The 5552-nt window shown below is 50.0% G+C and overlaps 1 non-coding gene across 1 annotated transcript; it reads right to left on the bottom strand.

The window, feature by feature from the left end:
- Window positions 1-5125: 5125 nt before the first annotated feature.
- LOC120944496 lies at window positions 5126-5284 on the bottom strand. Its single transcript, XR_005750397.1, has one exon. It is a non-coding gene; the product is annotated as a U1 spliceosomal RNA (small nuclear RNA).
- Window positions 5285-5552: the final 268 nt, after the last annotated feature.

Raw genomic sequence — 5552 nt, 5'->3', positions numbered from 1 at the left:
CACCCGATACTTGTACTGTCGGCAGTGATAAGTGTGTGGGGAAGTTACAAGCACCGATCACCGCTGTATAGATTTAAAAGTAATTTCTCCGCTTCTCTCTACACCCCTCCCCCTGCGTGGCTTTCAGCTGCTTTAAAATCAGCAGTGATCGGTGCTTGTAACTCCCCCACACACGATCACCGCTGACTGTCCCGTGTCCTCCTCCAGCCCCCCTCCGTTTTGCTGCAGTCTGTCTCCCTCCATGTCCCCCGCCGTGTTTGTCTCTCTCTCCATGTCCCCCCGTGTTTCTCTCTCCCTCTGTGTATCCCTCCGTGTGCCCCCCCGTGTTTCTCTCTCCCTCCGTGTATCCGTCCGTGTATCCCTCCGTGTATCCCACCGTGTATCCCTCCGTGATCACTGACTCTGTCCATTCACATAACTGAAACATCGTAACCTGTGATTACAATGGGCCAAATTCTCAAAAAACCTGCCTAACTTAACTTTCAGCAGTTAAGTTACACAGGCGTTAAATTTCTACCTAAGTGCCCGATCCACAAAGCACTTACCTAGAAATTACACGCCGTGTAACCTAAGTGCCTCCGTCGCAAGGCGGTCGTCTGCTCGAGGGGGCGATTCCTATTCAAATGAGGCGCGCTCCCGCGCCGGACGTTTGGCGCATGCGTGTGACGTCATTTTTCCCGACGTGCATCGCGCGAACGTACTTTACGCCGGGCTTTGTGGATCGCGACGGGACAATAAAGTTGCGTCGGGGAAAAAAAAATATACGCGCCGGGAAATTATTTTTTTAAAAAAAACGCGGCGATCGAAAAAAAGGTTTGTTTTTACAAGGTCTAAGCAGTTTAGGCCTTGTAAAAGCATCCCTAATTTTACGCATGCAAAACGTAACTTACGCAGAAAACACAAAGCTAAAAAGCTTTGTGGATCTGCTTAAGTACTCATTTGCATACGCAAAGCGGCATTTCGACTCGAAATGCCCCCAGCGGCGGATGCGGTACTGCATCCTAAGATCCGACAGTGTAAGTCTATTACAGATGTCGGATCTTCTGACTATCTTTGGAAAAATCCTTCTGAGGATCGTTTCCAAAGATAGGCACAGGGATACGCAGGCTGAACAGCAGTTCCGCCTGCGTATCTCCTTTGAAGATTTGGCCCAATGTTTCAGTTTATGAATGAAGAGAAGACGATGTCTTCTCTCCTTTCATTGAGATGTCAGAGGTCTGTTAAGACCCCTGATATCTCACCAATGCCCCCAAAAGGGCTGAAAAATAAAGAATAAACAAACAAAAGAATAAAAAAAATTATTGTAGAAAATAAAAAAATAAAATAAAAAACACACCGACATGGTTCACCCGCCCCCCCCCCCCCCCCTTTAAAAAAAAGAAAGCATTATAAAAAAAAAAACTACTGAAACATGTGCCGCTGTCACATGAGATTAAAAAAAAGTATCGGTATTCGGTATCGGCGAGTACTTGAAAAAAAGTATCGGTACTCGTACTCGGTCTTAAAAAAGTGGTATTGGGACAACCCTAGTCTGAACCCAAACCTATCCCTATTCTAGAAACTCAAGTGAATTTTCTGAACTGAAATGCTCTGATTATTCCTCCAATCACGATTCTGCTTTTGAGTCCTAAGAAAAAGGTAAAAAAAAAAAAAAGAATAGCACATCTGGAAGGAACAATAAACCCTCTAAATCCTTGCGCCGCACGCACAGAACTGCACCGGCTCTCCGCACCCGGCACACGGTGAAGCGGGTAATTAGCGCTCGCTCGGGGCATGACTCAGATTAGACAGTAATGGAGCCGAGCAGTCCGTATTTAATGCACAAGAGAACCCCGGCGATAATGGAGAGCGTGAATGTGAACGCCGCTGACAAAGGGGAGGGAAACCGCCACTTTGCTGATGCTGAAACTAACTATTTATAAGGAGCCCAGAAAACATCTAAATGGCTTGAAGCGGATGCGCTGCGGAGCGCAGTCTTTCGCAGGGAAATGTCAGGCTTCATACAATAAGTAGCCTTGAGAGGGAACCGTTATGTTTCTCGGATAATTACTGTAATCAGAGCGGTTTTTCGTGACGTGTTCTCTAATGTAGCGAATATGTTTCCACGTCTGTGAACTGTATATGGGCCGGAGGACGCAAAAGGATACAAAAAGACAATGATGGCCGATACAAAAACGATTTTCTACAAACAAGGGCGACTAATAATGAAGTAAATATTCCGCACTGTTACAATGTATCCATTTATTATAAAATCTATGACAGTTTTTTTTTTATGTATACAAAGTTTCATATAGTGCATAAAATTCTTCACAAATGTTCCACAGCGTATCGATATCCATTGTTGTAACGAAACGTCCCACACTCCGCTTGAGGGCTTTTGTCATATACCCCTTCCTCTCAGTCTGAATATAGATATCAGATATTCCAACCGCTCACAAGCACAAAACAAGACGATACTCGTTTAGTTGCTGAACATGGACTGTTTATAGATCAAGAATACAAGTCTTTTTATACACTTTTAAATACAAGGGTTTAGATAACGAGGTAGGGCTGGCTCCGGGATACTTCCCCCTCCCCTCTAGCCACAACTTAGCAGACAACTATATAATTAGCATGTTCATTAACACAGCAGTTAAGGGGGCTCAGTGCAGACTCTGATGTAAGGGGGCTCAGTGCAGACTCTGATGTAAGGGGCTCAGTGCAGACTCTGATGTAAGGGGCTCAGTGCGGACTCTGATGTAAGGGGCTTAGTGCGGACTCTGATGTAAGGGGCTCAGTGCAGACTCTGATGTAAGTGGCTCAGTGCAGACTCTGATGCAAGGGGGTCTGTGCGGACTCTGATGTAAGGGGGTCAGTGCGGACTCTGATGTAAGGGGCTCAGTGCGGACTCTGATGCAAGGGGGTCTGTGCGGACTCTGATGTAAGGGGGTCAGTGCGGACTCTGATGCAAGGGGGTCTGTGCGGACTCTGATGTAAGGGGGTCAGTGCGGACTCTGATGTAAGGGGCTCAGTGCGGACTCTGATGTAAGGGGCTCAGTGCGGACTCTGATGTAAGGGGCTCAGTACGGACTCTGATGTAAGGGGCTCAGTGCGGACTCTGATGTAAGGGGCTCAGTGCAGACTCTGATGTAAGGGGCTCAGTGCGGACTCTGATGTAAGGGGCTCAGTGCAGACTCTGATGTAAGGGGCTCAGTGCAGACTCTGATGTAAGGGGCTCAGTGCGGACTCTGATGTAAGGGGGTCTGTGCGGACTCTGATGTAAGGGGCTCAGTGCGGACTCTGATGTAAGGGGGTCTGTGCGGACTCTGATGTAAGGGGCTCAGTGCGGACTCTGATGTAAGGGGGTCTGTGCGGACTCTGATGTAAGGGGGTCAGTGCGGACTCTGATGTAAGGGGGTCAGTGCGGACTCTGATGTAAGGGGGTCAGTGCGGACTCTCATTTAAGGAAGCAGGGGGTGGGAGGAGATGGAGATCTGCATAGTGAGTGGAGAGTAAAGGGGGGGGGGGGCATGATTGCAGGGACACTGTATTATAATGGGGACTGCACTGTAATCATTTATATTTATATCAGTGTCCCTGCACATTGCTGCGTGGAGGACCGACACTGCCCCCCACTCCATCCACCCCCCCACCCCCGGTACCTGGAAAAATGCCGGGCCTATTTTTTGACCCAGTGCGGGCCTGTGCCCCATTGTTGGTGTCAGTGGCGACCTCAACACCTTTGGAATGATTTTGAGCGGAGACTGCGAGCACCAGCCCTTCTTGTCAGTGTCTGACCTCACAAATGCGCTTCTGGAAGAATGGTCAAACATTCCCACAGACACACTCCTAAACCTTGCGGACGGCCTTCCCAGAAGAGGTGAAGCTGTTATAGCTGCAAAGGGCGGAGCCAACTCAATATTGAACCCTCCGGACTAAGACTGGGATGTCATTAAAGGTCATGTGTGTGTAAAGGCAGGCGTCCCAATACTTTTGGTAATATAGGCTCGGATTCACATACATTGGCGCATATATATGCCGGCGTAGCGTATCGAATATTTTTTTTTTTTTTTGAAAAGCCTATGGCGTGTGAACACACCCAAAAAACTCCACCCGGTGCAGAAAAAATGTGCACACACATAAAGAGTGTTCACAAAAACGTGCAGACGGGTGCAACGTCAAGTGGTCCTCCTGTGAAGAGGGACCCAAACCCTGATCCCCCGGGGCGTTAGGCTCCAGACGGGGACTGAGGTACTGTGGTCCGAGCAACCAAAGCCGACACTGACCCAACTTCCTCGGAGGGACTGCCGAAACAGAACCCTCCCAGTACTAGGTGGGGCTCCCCCGAAGGGAGACCCCATGAGAGCAGGCGAACTAAGCCAGAAGGCCATGTCCACCTACTCCCAAGACGTTCAGGGCTGGCCCGCGGACCCGCACCCTACTAATCACACAGTGACAAAACGTGCACAACAAAAAAAGACAAAAAAGTGACAAACACAGGCTTAAATAAAATAAAGTGGGGGAAGGGATAGTGGAGAGGAGAGTGAAAGAAGTGGCCATTGTGGTGAAACAATGACCAGGCCCTCCGGCCAGGAATAAAAAATTCCTCCGGTCCTAGCCAAAAGGCCCGGCCCAGGAGGCAGGTGCTAAAAAAAGCGTGTATCTGGTGCAGTGACCGTGGTATCTTAAATCAAAGTGTCCCTCACACACAGTGATCTTCAGATACCCCTGGACTGCCACTCCAGGGGCACATGCACCATAGGCTTTTCGTTCCATATCCGACCCCCCGACCGGCCAGTGCAGCCCTCCACCCCTGCCAGCCAACCCGGCGGATTTGCATGGTCCTACCCCGTCATATCCCAGGGCATTACCAGCTCCTCCTACCGGATGGCTGACAGAGATAGCACTTACACCAGCCAGCCAGAAGGCCAGACTAGAACTCAGCAAAAAGACCAAGACCAAGCACAGCACCCATCCTCACCAGGAGCACCCTTCCAGATGGCTCAGACTCAACCATGGGCCGGCCCCCAGTATTCTGTCGGGCAGCACAGCGTAGTCCCTGCTGAAACCATCCTTCCAGGTGCAATGACGTCATTGGAATGCATCCACCCTCCCCATGTAGGAGGTGCTTCAGCGCTCCGCTGACAACTGATAAGGACAGATACCACACCCAGTCCCAGCCAAAAGGCCGAGAAGCGGCAGGGAAGACAACCACGATCAGCACGGCCTAGAGTGTGCAATAGCCGTGCCTCGCCCTGGGAGAACCACCTTCATGATCATGGTGTCTCCCCTGCCAGGTAAGTATGTAGCGTATCGAATATATGCTACGCCGACGCAGCGCGGAGAGGCAAGCACAGTATTCAGGAAGCCAGTGCTCCCACTCGCTCTCAAATCTACGCTGGGTTTCCTTGGTGTAAGCCAGCGTAGGTGGAAGTGGGCGTGAGCCATGCTAATGAGGCGTGACCCCATGCAAATGATGGGCCAAGTGCCATAGACGTACTTAAAACGAACGGCGCATGCACCATCCCGTGGACGCATCCCAGTGCGCATGCTCAGAATCACGTCGGAACAAC

Source organism: Rana temporaria, chromosome 6 (assembly GCF_905171775.1).
Source record: "Rana temporaria chromosome 6, aRanTem1.1, whole genome shotgun sequence".
NCBI lineage: Eukaryota > Metazoa > Chordata > Amphibia > Anura > Ranidae > Rana > Rana temporaria.
The sequence above is the reverse complement of the archived record's forward strand: the minus strand, read 5'-3'. Positions and strand labels throughout refer to the sequence as shown.